Source organism: Trachemys scripta, chromosome 5 (assembly GCF_013100865.1).
Source record: "Trachemys scripta elegans isolate TJP31775 chromosome 5, CAS_Tse_1.0, whole genome shotgun sequence".
Taxonomy (NCBI): Eukaryota; Metazoa; Chordata; order Testudines; family Emydidae; genus Trachemys; species Trachemys scripta.
The window spans coordinates 53,496,574-53,511,883 of NC_048302.1; the positions used below are offsets into that span (position 1 = coordinate 53,496,574).

General features: G+C 40.9%; 1 protein-coding gene across 1 annotated transcript in view; it reads left to right on the forward strand.

Moving 5' to 3' along the window:
- Positions 1–2,741: 2,741 nt before the first annotated feature.
- Positions 2,742–15,310, forward strand: part of SMAD1 (SMAD family member 1) — a 71,221-nt gene continuing 58,652 nt past the window's right edge. Inside the window, exon 1 of the mRNA XM_034771817.1 lies at positions 2,742–2,864. The gene's annotated coding sequence lies outside the window, so the exon portion shown is untranslated. The remainder of the gene's footprint in view (positions 2,865–15,310) is intronic.

The following is a 15,310-nucleotide window of genomic DNA, read 5'->3' on the forward strand; positions in this document are numbered from 1 at the left end:
CGTGTTAGTATGTATCTGCAAAAAGAACAGGAGTACTTGTGCACCTTAGAGACTAACAAATTTATTTGAGCGTAAGTTTTCGTGGGCTACAGCCCACTTCTTCGGCTGGATAGAATGGAACATATATTGAGGAGATATATCTCCTCTCTGTATGTGTATATATATCTCCTCGATATATATTCCATTCTATGCATCCGAAGAAGTGGGCTGTAGCCCACGAAAGCTTAAGCTCAAATAAATTTGTTAGTCTCAAAGGGTAGGTCTACACTTACCTCCGGGTCCAGCGGTAAGCAATTGATCTTCTGGGATCGATCCCGGAAGTGCTCGCCGTCGACGCCGGTACTCCAGCTCGGCGAGAGGAGTACGCGGCATCGACGGGGGAGCCTGCTTGCCACGTCTGGACCCGCAGTAAGTTTGAACTAGGGTACTTCGAATTCAGCTACGTTAATAACGTAGCTGAATTTGCGTACCTTAGTTCGAAGTGGGGGGTTAGTGTGGAGCAGGCCTAAGGTGCCACAAGTATTCCTGTTCTGTTTTTAGGATAGGTAGCCTATAAAATCTAGACTTCCCCATCCCTCGAAGAAGTGTTAACTAAATAATAGAAAGCACTATAACTCCTTTACATCACACAACCCACCTCCCCCTCACAAAAACCAAACAAACCCCAACCTTCCCCCCCACAAAATAGCAAAAATTGTGGATTTAACAAGACACCTGACAAACTGCACTGCTTAGTACTTAATAAGCTTCTTGTCACATCCCCTTAGGGTCCAGTCCTACAGTGAGGACTGTATGGGCAGACTCTTCTGCCCATTGGGGCCCACTGAAGTCAGTGGAACAACACCTGGTTTCAAGGATCTGGTCCTGGTGTTCTTAGATTGTTAAATCTTTGAGGCAGGGACTATCTTATCACTGTGCGTATATGCCTGGCACAATAGGGTCCTGACCCCTGTCTGGGGTTTGTAGGTTTTATCACAATGCAAACAATATAGGCCAATTAGCTTATCCTTCTTCTGCACTTCTCTATTTATAAATGTTTTCATTACACTTAAAAATAATTTGAAACATTTTATTTTGTTTGGATGTAAGCATTTCACAGTAGTATTTTCAACTCATACATTGCAGCATTCTACTGATGAGGACCAGAAAAGGAAACCTGAGTGGTTTAATTTAATTGTCCAAATTGAATAAAGTACAAAAAGTAAACACAGCATAAATGGTTCAGAGTAAACTGGATTATTAGAGTCCATTCATTTTTAATAATAGAAGGTGCAAGTGGTAAAAGGTAAAGGGACTGGTTTATTTAAAATACAAAATTTAATCCAAGATGATCCCCCCCTTTTTTGTAAAGGAAGGCCCTGGCTGCTTTGTGTGGACATTAAAGAACCCATGATACTTTTCTTGAGTTGGGGAGGGATCCCCCCAATGTCCTTTACCAAAATTCCCATGTCTTCCACTGTTGTGTTTATTATACTGATTGTATGTCTGTTTACCAGACAGGTGGCTGAATTTCCATTATTAACCTGTATGGGAGTAAAGGTGATCTTGTGGCAGAGGCCTGAGAGCCAGACAATTTAGATTCTACTCCCACCTCTGCCATAGGTTTCTTTTGTCATCTTGGGCAAGTCATTTAGGTGAGGTTCCTGCAGATACTGAGGCCTGGTCTCAAAATTTAGGTTGACATAGCTACAGCACTCAGAGGTGTCAAAAATCTACATACACCTGATCATTGGAAGCAATGCCAACATAATCCCTGGTGTAGGATCATGTAAGAATGTTTCTGTCAAGCTAGCTACTCTTGCTCAGGGAGGTGGTGTTCCTACAGTGAAGGAAAAATCCCTTCCCTTGCTGTAGGCTGTGTCTACACTATGGGGTTACAGTGGTGTAGCTATGGCACTGTAGGGATGTTTCTGTAGCGCCCATAATGTAGACATGGCCTGACACTCACGAGTTACTTTATATGTGTGAGTAATCCAGGACTACTACTCACACATGTAAAATTACTCCTGTGCAAAAGTGTCAGCAGCATCAGGGCCTTATAACCTCTCTGTGCTTCAATTTATCTGTATTTTAAAATTAGGTTAATATAATACTTAGCTCTTGTCTACATGGAGAAATTTACTGGCATTACTATGGCAGTATAATTATACAGGTTTAAATTAAGTTCTGCCAGGAAATTTCGCTGTGTAGACAAGCTCTCAGTCTTCTTCCTCAACAACTTTGTTCTGCTCCCGGCATGAGCTCTGTGGTGGTGAATCTCTGCAAAAAGCATAGACTGCACCGCAGAATCGGGGCTACAACGCCTGGAAACACGGGATTGTTGTGAGAATATCAGCTTTAATAATAATAATACAAAAATTACTAGCCCTCATGTTTGCAGGCTACACATTTGAAACGTGAAGCAAGTGTACCCTAAAGACTGCGAAACCAGATGGAAAATAAAAAGTAGCCAAAATGTATTACTGTTTTTTTAAACGGTGCTTTTTAAGTCACTTTCGTGATTTTTGAACGCTAGAGGCTGGCCCTGACGAACCAAACTAATCCAGCAATGCAGGAGGAGCACGACCCAGTACTTTGTAGAGGGGCCCCAAGGCAGCTGCAGCTGCTGGCGGGGGTGGGAATTTGGAGAGGATCCCTCGCCGGCCTGGTGTGTGTGTGTTATATTGGCAGTGGGGTAAGTGGAGGCTGGGCGGCTCCGACTGCCTGACGCCAGTGAGACCAGATCAATCCAGGCACAGAGGCAGAGGCAGAGCGAGTGCAGGGCTGCCTGGCGGCTGGAGCCGCAACAGCAGCAGCCGGGGAGGAAGGAGCGAGCGGCCGCGGCGTTCGGTGTCTCCTTTGCCCGCTTCGCCGCCCAGCAGCCGGTAACAACTTTGCGCTTCTTTGCCCTCTCCCAAGCCGGCTCCTGTGCCTGGGCGGGGACCCCTCCTACCCCACCTCTGTGTCCTGGGGCTTGCTGGCTGGTCGGGGCCGGGCAGGGCTTGCTGCAGCCAGGGAAGTGGTTTGAATGGTGGCTACGCTTTGGCTTGTTGCTCCCCCCCCCCCCCCCCCCCCCCCCCCTTTTTTTTACCCCCCGCCCGGGGCCCGGCCTTTTTTTTTTTTTCCCTTTTTGGGGGGGGGGGGGTTTTTTTTTTTTTTTTTTTTTTTTTTTTGGAGGGGGGACAGGGTTTTTCTCCAGCATAATGGCGTCTCTGCGGGTGCCTGCAGAGAAACCTGTGACTTCTGTGCTTTCTTCTTTGCTGCCTTCCTTGGTTTAAAGTTTCTGGGTAGATTTCTTTGTTGGGCTGGAGGAAGAGAAAATAGACCCGCCAAGAGCTCTCTCCTTCCCTCTTCCTCTCTCCCTTTTTCCCCTCTCATTAGAAAACCCTATTCCTGGGGCTTCTGCTGCTTCAGACTTTTGTCCTGGCCCCATTGTGTTCAAAGCCAAGTGGGAGAAACTTGTAACAGTTCCTGTAAAGCTCTGGCTAACACAAGGCAAATGCCCTTTGTTTTTATTTGGGAAAAGCATTTCTCTAATGACTTGTCTAATCCAAATCTTGGTTCCTCCTAATGGATTTGCTTTTTGCAACAAGATTTGTTTAGAGGTCAAGCAAAGTTCACTTAAAATTTTTCTGATTATTAGGAGGTTTGGATGCACATGATTTTTCTTCTCTCAATGTGATTTTCAATTTACTTCTACTTTACAGAATGAGATTATCCAGCTATAGATGTATCTTTAAATTTTATTAAGATATGTCCATGTGCAAGTGTTCAATCATGCTTTCTAAAGTAGCTGGGCCAGACCCTATCATTTTTAATTAAGTCAGTGGGAGTTTTGATTGAGTAAGAACTACAATATTTGTCCCTTCATTAGCAGTTTATAAAAATATAGAAGATGTGCAGGCTGGTTTTGCAGTTTGCTTGTAGAGCATATGCTTATTTGTAGTTTCAGTTAGGAAAAAGAACTGATGTTCATCGCATCTAAGAATAGGTGCCACCCTTCTCTTGGGTGGAGTATTTGATGGTCAGAAACATCTAATTCTACTTTTTTTTCCGTTGGTGTATATTTCAGATTAAGGCTGGGCATATATTTGCTTTTGTTTATGGCAGACATAATAGGATATGATGTCTCTAGAAATTAGCATTTTAGTTAAAAGGTTATATTTCGGACAGCTCTACATGTGAAAACTGGCAACTCTTGCCTCTTCTGACTTCTCCTTCCCTGTAAGACTTAGCTTGTGTGTGATTTTGTACGTTACACAACATGAAACTCAAAACTGAGACTAACAACCCACAGAGACTACTTTTCTTTAAATTCTGCTAGTCTTCATGTAGTCAAGCGTCTGCACCTCAGTGTGTCAAACAATGAGTGAATCCTGTAAAGGAACTTGCTGTGTTAAAACTGATTTTAATCTTGTTTGTAACTACTACATTAAATTTATTGATGACTTGCTTCCAGTTGCAACTCACAATGTAAAAATATCGATCTGGATAGGAGTTCTGTGCAGGGCAGTTGGTAGAAGATTCTCATGGCACCTTGTTTAAATATTAAATACTTCATTTTTGTGACTCTTTTACAGTGGTGGCTGTCTTTAGGGTTTTTTAATGTTAAGATGGAAAAACCCTAAACCCATATATTTGATATTCCTGTGCTGTTGTTCAGACTCTGATCTTGTAATTAATTTCACACTATAATTTGGGGCTTGACAGAGATTTCTCTGGAGTTGGGTGATCCAGGAGCCTTACATAGTCTCCAGAAAGGATCAGTTCAAGGCAAGATCAGATTACCCTAAGGGTAGGGATTTGTCCTTGCTTTAGTTTTGACCCCTCCATTTCCTTGGTATGTAATCAAATACACTTTTTTCCTTATGTTGTCCTCTCCACTTTTCATTTTGTATACTCGTTGATCCAGTACAGTGGAGGAAAGAGACTAGATATACAGAAACTGAAGGATCTCAAGCTGTTTAAGTAGTATCTACCAGTTCAAGAGTTTGGAAGTTGATAAATATAGTGTTGAGTTCAAACCAGTAAGTAAAGGGATGAAATGTAAAGAGAAGCAATGCAATGGTTAATAACATTGCTGCACCAGTTTTCGTAAATACTGGAGTGATTTTTATAGACCCTCCTTAAATTCTGAGCCACTTTATGGGTGCAAGTTAAAGACTGAAATTTAGAAGCCACGTTTAAAAAAAAAAAAAAAAGTAGGGAGTAATAAGTTTGATTGTTATATTTAAAATACAATAGTGTGCACTACCCAGTCCAAGTTGTGTGTATACAAAAGCCTTCATTTCTGTAGTCTTACAAGGCTAATGGAGGCATCATCTCCGCTTTATAAATAATGTAAGTTGTGTATAATGTGGAGTCCCCAGAGACTGCAGAGAAAGCATCATTACCAGCCTTTTCAGCGTGCTGGAGATCTTAAATTGATTTACAGCACTGAACTGGTGCAAAATGATACATCAGAATGACATGGGGTCAACCTGTAAAAGTCTGTGATGTGAGCCTATTAGTTCAGTCATCATAATTAAACCACATTATGGGGGCACCAAAGCAAACATGTGTGGCATGGCCCGTTATGCTTCAAAAATGCGTGATGCAGAGAGCACCATGTGTATAACTTAAAACGCTTTATATAAAGAGAATTTGAAATATAAAGAGGAATTTGTGAGCAGAGGTACCCTGATTATTAACCTCCTTTTCCCAGTCATTAGCAATTGAAATGGAGAATGACCATATCTCTCTTATTGGGTGGGGGAAAAGCTGAATTTTATACAGTTCCCGAGATTCAAAAATGATCAGGCTTTACTTGCTGACTACACAAAGTGGTGAAAGCAGGCAAATGGTTTAACACTTTTTTTCCAGTCTACTAGTGATCTTTATCCTACTAGAAGTAGTGACTCTGAATGTATCTTTTGAAATGCTTCTGTACAACTGAGTGGTATATTGTGTCTTGATCATATGTTGAATTATATGACCAGACCTATTTTAAAAACTAACTGATTTTAAATCCTGCTTGTCCATAGCTCACTACTTTCCTTAGTGAAGTCAACTGTGATTTTTTTTTTTTTTAAAACAGATTTTTTTCCTGTAAATAGTTTGTGGCATACTAGTTTCTAATGGCATAAACTAACTGTTTTGTATATTAAGCATCTTAAATCTTCTTGCTATTTGTACTGATAGTAAAATCTTCACAATGCACACATGGCAAATCCTGCTTGTGGCTCTTGTCTGTGTCCTTTGGTTTGGTATTTTGGTGGTGGTAGACTTAATTGCAATCTGGTTTGACTTGTGTGAAATCACCACTGTATCATATATGATCTCTGCTAATTGGGAGAAACTAGGTTTCTTTTTAAAATGGATTTGTGAGAGGCTATGGAAAGCACTAGAAAATCAATAGAATATTACGGGAAGATTGAAGAGACAAGTTCAGTCCGATCAGAACAAGATGCCCTTTAGGTAAGCTACTTTCTGAGCTGGAAGTAAAGCATTGAAACCCATTTTTAGGAGAAATATTTGTAAAATGGGGATAAGGAGCTCTCTTGTGCTGTGGTGAAACAGACTAATGAAATAACCTTATTGAAAGAGGGACTGTAAAACCTGTGAAAATGGACATGAGGTCACAAAGACTGCCTTGTGGTTAATGAAGTGACTCTTCTAATGTTCTTTTTATTTGTGGTTTATTTTTTTTTATGACCAAGTTGCCCAGTCTTTTTCCATTCCAGTTCCTGCAGAACTAATCTAAACATTAGTATTCAGAAATCCCTTTTACTTTTTTATTGTGTGTGTAAGGATGTCTGAAATAATTGGAACCACCCAGTTTTATAAAGAAGATTTTCTGGATACTGGTTCTTGAATTTCTAAAAATTGGTTTTTTTTTTTTTTTTTTTTTTAAGCCAAAGTAAATTTTAAAACAAACTTAGTTAGTTTAAGCATGTTTTATTATGATGTGAATGTCTTAAGGCTCATCTACATACACAAGTTGCAACCAGTATAGTTAAAGCAGTTTAACCTCCCTGGTGTGGACACAGTTATGATAGAATAAAGGCATACTTTATGGGAAGGGGCCTAAGCTACACGGGTATAAGACCCCTTTGTATTAATATAACTTATCTACATAAGGAGTTGTATTGTTATAACTATCTTGGTAAAAAAAAAATTACACCCCAAACTGAAATAGTTATACCAGCACAAGAAGTGTGTGTAGAACAGGCCTCTGGCTTTAAAGATCATACTCCCTTGTAGGGTGAAGTATGGAGGGGGAAGAGGGACAGAATTTTACTGCTGATGGCTGACTACAGAGATATACAATCTCAGTGGAGAACAAATGTTCATTTGCATAAAGGAAGCTGTCTTTTAGGGAAGAAAAGCCAAACACTTCAAAAAATAGTCCAATTCCAAGGAATGCAAAAGAGCCCAGATTAACAGAATTGAAGGGTATGTCTACACAGCATCTGGGAGTGAGCCTTTCAGACTGGATCCACAGACATGTGGTATTGGGGCTTGTGCTAGCACACTAAAAATAGCTGTGTAGACAGATGTTGCTTTGATGTAGCAGCTCAGGCAGTAGTCCCACCCCATCCCCCAGGCTTGAGAACTTGAGCTCCAACCCCAGCTGCACAGCTGTTTTTAATGTGTTAGTGCATAGGTGGGCAAACTACGGGCCACATCCAGCCTGTGGGACCCTCTTGCCCGGTCCCTGAGCTCCTGGCCCGGAAGGCTAGCTCCCCTGCTGTTCCCCCTCCCCTGCAGCCTCAGCACGCTGCGCTGCCGGCACAATGCTCTAGGCGGCCGGGCAGCTCAGCTGCAGAGCCCGGCCTGACCTGCGCTGTGGTGTGGCTGGCTCCAGCTGGGCGGCGCAGCTGTAGCGCTGCCAGCCACCGGCTGCTGCAGCGTGGTAAGGGAGCAGGGGGCGTTGGATAGAGGTCAGGGGAGTTTGAGGTGTGGATAGGGGTTGGGACAGTCAGAGGGAGGGAACTGGGGGGGTTGAATGGGGGCAGGAGTCCTGGGGGGCAGTCAGGAAGGAGGGGGGGTTGAATGGGGCAGCAGGAGGCAGTCAGGGGTGGGGGTTCCAGGGGCTGTCAGGGGACAGGGAGCGGGGAGGGGGGGTGGCAGATGGGGCAGGGGTCCTGGGGAGGGCCGTCAGGGGGTGAGAAGCGGGATGGGGGCGGTAAAAAGGGGCAGGGGCCAGGTCATGCCTGGCTGTTTGGGGAGGCACAGCCTCCCCTAACCAGCCCTCCTTACATTTTCCGAAACCCGATGCAGCCCTCAGGCCAAAAAGTTTGCCCACCCCTGTGCTAATGTAAGCCTTGATAGCACAAGTCTGTGGAGCTGGGCTGAGAGGTGCACTCCCAGATGCAGTGTAGACTTACCCAGTGTAACTTCAGTTTTTTTTGCACATTTCTGTTTGCTCTAAATGTGCCCCATAGTTGAATTGGATCAGAGGCTTATGATGAAGTGTGGTTCTCTTAACTAGTCTTTGTGGGAACAAAGGATTAGAAGGGACTGCAATGGTCATGTAGCCCAGGGGTTCTCAACCTTTTTCTTTCTAAGGCCCCCCAGGCATGCTATAAAAACTTCACGGCCCACCTGTGCCACAATAACTGGTTTTCTGCATATAAAAGTCAGGGCTTGCATTAAGGGGTAGCAAGCAGGACAATTGCCAGGGGCCCCACGCCATGGGGCACCACAAATCTAAGTTGCTCAGGCTTCTGCTTCAGCACCAGGTGGCGGGGCTCATGGCCCTGGGCTTCAGCCTCATGCAGTGGTGCTGTGGCTTTCTGCCCTGGGTTCCAGCGAGTCTAATGCTGGTTCTGCTTGGCGGACCCTGTGAAACCTGCTCGCAGCGTCCCAGTTGAGAACCACTGGTCTAGTCTAACCCCCTGCCAAGATGCAGGATTTTTTTTTGTCTAAACCATCCAAGAAAGATCTAGCCTCCTTTTGAAAACCTCCAGTGAAGAAGCTTCCACAACCTCCCTAGGCCATCTGTTCCATGGTCCTACTGTTCTTACAGTTAAGATTTTTTTCCTGAGATTTAATCTAAATCTGCAGTGCTGTAGGTTGAATCTATTGACTCTTGTCCTGTCCTCTATGGCAAAAAAGAACAATGTTTCTCCATTTTTTTTTTTATGGCAGCCTTTCAAGTATCAAGAAGACGGATATCATGTCCCTTTCCCCAACCCCCATCTCCTCTTTTCCAAACTAAACATACCCACTTCCTTCAGCCTTTCCTCATAGTACAGTGCATTGAACTAGATACTTAATTGTGCAGCCATATCTTTTGTGCCTGGGATATTTTAATATTACAATGTGGCCACTGGTGCACCACCTCTGTACTTGACTTCCATTGAAATGACAGTTTAACATTGTGGTGACTCCAGGGCTGTCCAGTGTAGCAATGTTGTGTATGGAATACCTGGCATGCTTAAACAGTTGCAAGATAATTAAGATCCTAGAGCAGTGGTAGGAAAGTGTTTATTTGTTCAGTTGAATTTCTGTTGTAGATTTATGGGGAAATTGACTGGCATTTATTCTAGAATAACTATTCTTATTTAACTATTCCAGAATGACCCCGGCCTCCATGTGGACACTCTGTTCTGAAATAAAAGTGACTTTATTGTGGAATAATTACTTCATCTTGGAAGTGAAGTTACTATTACAGAATAAAATTGCTTTTATTCAGGAATAGTGTCCACATAGGGAGTTATTCCAGAACACCTAAATTATACTGGAGCTGTTCCAGTCAATTTCCTCATGTAGACATGGCCTCGTCTGGAATACAAGGAGAAAAGAAAATTATTTTTAAACATGCCTTCATAAAATTATATTTAGGTACTGTTCAGAGCAGTATTATCCAAAGGCAAGTGTTACTGCTGACTTGGCATATGAGTAAATCATTAATGTGGTTCACCAATAATTTCTAAAGCATTATTTCATATTTTTGTGCTTAGAAGAGGGACTTTTTTTCCTACATGGCAACGGATGTGATTGTCTAAATATGTTAATGCAGACAGTCTTAATTAGAGCTGTCTATTGCAGATAGTCTAAATTTATAATTTAACTATTTCTTCAGAAATATTTAACTTGCAAGTTTTGTCATTGAAATTATTAAAATGTTACACCAAAGTGATCAGCACAGTGTTGCATAACTTAGAAATGAGTATGCATTTAAAAACATTTATCTTGATAATTTGATAGTGCCTCATTTGTTTTCCCCCTCCTCACTCAGTAATGTAGTTGAATAGGAGAGTGATTGGTAACAGCTTTAAGCTCACAGACCTTTCCTTATCACAAAGGTTTTGTACCCAGAGGTAAGTTATTTTTTTAGCAGATAAAATATAAATTGAGTTTCAGAATTTATAGCCAGCTTTTGTAATGCATTGTCTGTTCATATACAGTGAACCAATTTAACTAAAATCTGTTAGGAACTTATTTAGTTATGTCTATGCAGGGCTTGCACTGGTTTACTTTTCAACTGGTTTATATCAAGTTAGCTTGCATTTATATATAGGCTTTGCACTGATTTAGCTGAATTGGGGTTTTTTAACTCATTAATTAAAGCAGTGCAATTTCAAAATGAGGCCACAGAATATTGTTAGGACTACTGTGGCAATTTTAATTACAGGAAAATTATAGATTAATTGGGGAGGGACAAATAGAGCTGATACTAGCTACAGTTATGTGATTATAGTCTTACACACAAAATTAGACACATTGAAGAATGCTAACGTCTTTTCAAACTTGTATAATGAATATTTTAAACATTTTATATAAGACATTAAATTAGCAGTATTTGCAGCATACTGCATATGTAGCATATTCTACAGTAGAGACTTACTTTAAATTCACTACATTAGGTTATAGTAAATCTTTGAGTTTCTCATACTTCTTACATATGCCATGTTAATGTGCATGTACGTGAATTGTCTGCCTAAAATCAGCAGTGTTTAATGTTAAACCTGCTGTAATTTAATTGGGTCAAATAGAGAGATGACACAATGAAATTATTTAGGTAGAGAATCATTTGTATATAAATGAATCAAAGTAAACTAACTAGTATGTAGCCATTTTTTTTTTTAAAGCAGAAAAGTTGGCTTAAATGTGAAATGTGTCTAAAGAATCCTGTTGTGGTTTCCACATGTAAACATGTTTGGGGGAGGAGGGGAAACATTTGCTGTGTTTGTTCACATTCATGTGTTAATGAACTGCATATTTATCTTTATTCTACCAATACATTGCACTCTTTATGTAATTAGGTTTCAGTGCGGCTTGAGGTGGAAAGTAGTTAAAATTGAAAGCTTCCTACCTTGCATGCACCGATGGCTAAAGACTCTCACGTAAAGCAGATTTGGTTAATGGATAAAATATACAGGTTGCAACTTGCTTATTTCCTAGATACAGGGGAAAGGAGGCTCTCATATTTGTTTCCAAAGCATACCTGAGTAAGAAGTGAATCGAGGACTTGCTGAAACTCTTAAATCTCTTGCTGTTCCTCCTGATTATTCTTTAGTAATTTTCTGTGAGCTTGGGAGCATGATTGAGTTCCTATCAGACTCTCTAGGTATGAAACACACAAGATAATGAACAATAAAAGGTTTTTCTCACTCCCCTTTCCACTGGCCATCCCCAGCATACCAGAGAATCACAAACCACATTTGCTTTCTTGTTTCTTTACAAAGAAAAATGGCTTGCAAAACAATTTTTTGCCCATTCTTTGCCCAATTGTGCTTTTAAGGTTGCTGAGCAGTTTTGTGAAAGACAAGAAAGGTGTTAATGGTCTAGCCGAAGACTAATTTATTTTAAATTAGGGAAGGTTCTGGTCCTATTCCTACTATTATGGGGTGAGTGGCGTTGTACACCAAAGCAGATAACGCTGTTTATGCAGTTTTTTTTCTTTTGAGACTAAAGACTTTATACAAACTTTGCAACAACAATACGTTTGTCACTTCTGTAGCTTTTTTTGAATGGGAATGTAGTCTAGTGTGGAGAGCTGGTAGATTTTTAATACTTATTCTACCTGTAATTGTACTGCCTTAAAGAGAGAGATAGTCTCTCTTTTCTTATCTGGTCCTTCAGTCACTCACCAAAGCGGTAGGACAGTTGGAAAATGAAGGTTTCCTTCCAGGGATGTATATGATACAAGGAGGCAAAATGATGGCAAACGACAGCTTTATTCCCTTACGTACAGAAATCTCAGAGAAATGTTGAGAACATAAGGAGTGAAGAGATGGGATGAGCAAGCCCGTTCAACTTTTAAGGCCTTAAGAAGTTTCGGTTATTTTTTGTGCTCTTTCTCATTTTTGGCAAGAAGCCAAGTAAGGTGAAGGGCCATTCTAATGATATTTTTGACTTGATCAAAAGTAGGAAACAGAGAGAGAACCTGTTCTTGTGAGAATTCCATCCAGAGTAACACACTTCAATAAAGCAGTTTGAATTCTTAAATGATTAATAGTGCAAAATCTCTGAACTGTGGGGTTTGTCTCACTAGTGAAAACACCATATTCTTCTAAGGTCTTCAGGTCCTACTACTTATGATATACAATGAGCCTGAAGTCCTTGTATTTGATAGCACACTTTCTTTGGTTTTCTGTATTGTGCTTCTGTTGTGCTAAAGATAGTTTCTCCAGCATAGACAGGCCCTAGGCACTTTCTCACTGGATTAAAGACCAACAGTTTTGCTAAATCAACTTTAAAATCAGAGTTGTGTAACAGCTCTTCAGCTCGCATAGATCAATGCCATTGAAGTCGATGTTGATTTACATCGGATGAGGGTTTCCTGATTTGCAGTCTCCTTCTCTGATCTCTAGACATCTAATTCCATTAGCTTTGTGCTAGTGAGGATGGGACCTACATTGGTTCATAGAGGATATTACTGTATCAGTGACCTATTTAGTAGAACTATGTAGAATGAAGACCTGGTGAATACAATGAACCGTACTTTTTCTAAAAGGTGTAAACTTATTGAATACCTTAGGAAACCTAGCTATGTGTAGGTTACCGTCTCAGCGATAACAGCTTCCTGTTTTGCATTTTTGCCCATTGCTGGTTTTGCAGTGTAGCATCCTTAATAATAGTCCCTTTATTATTTCTGTTGGTGTTGATGTGTTCAGTGCTCCCATTTGGGATGTAGGAGGTAGAGGAAAAGTCTGTCTTTGTATTACCTTAAACATGTAAGTTATAGTTTGTGTAACTTCTAGCATTAGGTTTAATCTAGAGAAGTCTTTTTTGAAATATTTAAAACACAGATATTAGTTTCAAGCCTTGAAGCATGCTTTCTGGACAGATGAGAGAGAGATCACTTAAAAAACAAAAGTTTGACCTTTAGTAACCCAGAGCAAAAAACAATGGTAGCTTAGGAGGGTTCAAGTGTTTGGTAAACTGTTTGATTATTCAAAAACAGCTTGGGCAAAGTTTCTCTCTGGGAGAGAGAAACAGTTGGCCAAGGAACGAAGAGACAAGGATGTACGGATAGGGATGGAATGCAATACAAGGTGAAGTGATAGTGCCTTGCAAGTATGAATTATCGCTAAAAATCCTTGTCATGGTGTCACAAAGTGCTCTCTGTTACCCAGCATGCTGTGCTGTCTAGTCTGCTTCTGTCACCTCATGGTCATAAATACGCCAAGGCTCTTTTCCTTTCACTATGTGTACCTTGTATACTTCCACCTTTTTCTCTCACACAAAACATAACACAGGCACCTTACAGTAAGAGCTTTTTTCCACGAAGCCTCCCTCTTCAGCACAGCTCACTTTCTGAGCTTCCCTTCTGAGCTCCTTCTTTGGTTTTGTGGAGTAGCAGACTTGGTTCCTGAGTCTGTGATCGTTGAATGCACTGTACTTCTGTATCTTTTTCATGACTTAGGTTCTCATGCCTTTCCTGGTGTTCTTAAAGAATTGCAGAAGAGCTTTTATTATTGAGCCCCATTTTCCTTGTATTTTTCATAAATGTTGCAAGGAAAATGTTGTTACTTTTAAGGCTTCTTATTTTTCTATATAAATGGCTCCTATCATTGGTATCGTCTTTACAATCCAAAAGTATCTATTGCTGCATGGACCTTTACATGTCATACATAATTTATTTTTGTGCATGTTAATTAGAAATAAATTACTACAATGCCCTGATATAATTCTAAATAGAGCCACTTTGTTCTTCTTCTTAGGGCCTTTGATTATGTCAACACTGTCAAATGTAGGACATACTGTACTTTTCGGAATTTTTTCCCCTTTTTCATTTGCCCACAGTTCTTGCCATTCCTTCCTTAGCTCATTTTTGATTAGGTGTTTAAATTCCAGTTTGCCAAGGGGATTACTAGGTTAACTTGTTCATGAGTAATATTACCTTTTGCCTTTGTCTGCCAATTTGTTGCCTGCTATCTCTCTATGCACCAGCATCCCTACTATTACAATGGCTATAGCCAATTGCACAAGTTCTGTGGCTAGCTGTAATATTTCATTAAGAATACCATTTCTGTGTTCAGACTTAACACTGTAGAAAGCTCCCCCTTGCTGCCTCTTCCTTCTACCTGTATCCTCCCAATTATGTTGTGAGCCCAGTAATTACCACCCAGGTGCTTATGTTCCTGCAGTAGAAAGTATTTAATTGTTCATAGCTGAGCTGGTAGCCTACTTCATGCTGCAGCACCATCAGTGATCAGGGTGCTGCTGCTAGCACTCTGTCGTATCTGGAGATCACTTAAGTTACTGCCCCAAGACAGCTACAGGAATTATCTAGTCAGAGATGAAGATTTCAATCAGGAGTACTGCAGCTCCTTAAAACATCTACCAAGGCCAGGCGAATACTGCAGACTTCCGCTGGTGTAACTACGTCTATCAGAGAGATGATGAGGTCTAGGGCTACGTATATACTACGCACCTTACAATGGTACAGCTGTGCCCTCCCGGCGACAAAATAAAACCACTCCGAACGAGGGGTGGTAGCTTTGTTGCTAGGAGCGTGTCTCCCACCAGCAAAGCACTGTCCACACTGGCGCTTTTCGTCATTAACTTTTGTTGTTTAAGGGAGTGGGTTTTTTTCACACCCTTGACCAACAAAAGTTATAGCGACTAAAGCACGGTGTGGACATAGCCTAAATGGAACTGATATAGCTATACTGATAAAAGTGCAGTTTTGCCATGATAAGCTTCATCCATCCTAGAATATTGGTAATGCCTTCCATATGTGGACCTGGACTAAGGTAGAACATATTTACTCTTTTCAAAATAATACTGTTAAATTTATCTGATGGCTTGTGATCAGTAGAAAAGCCTTTCTCTTGCTACTTAAAACAAAGGGGGAACTAATTTTAAAGTTGCTGGCAGAACTTTTAAGAATCCA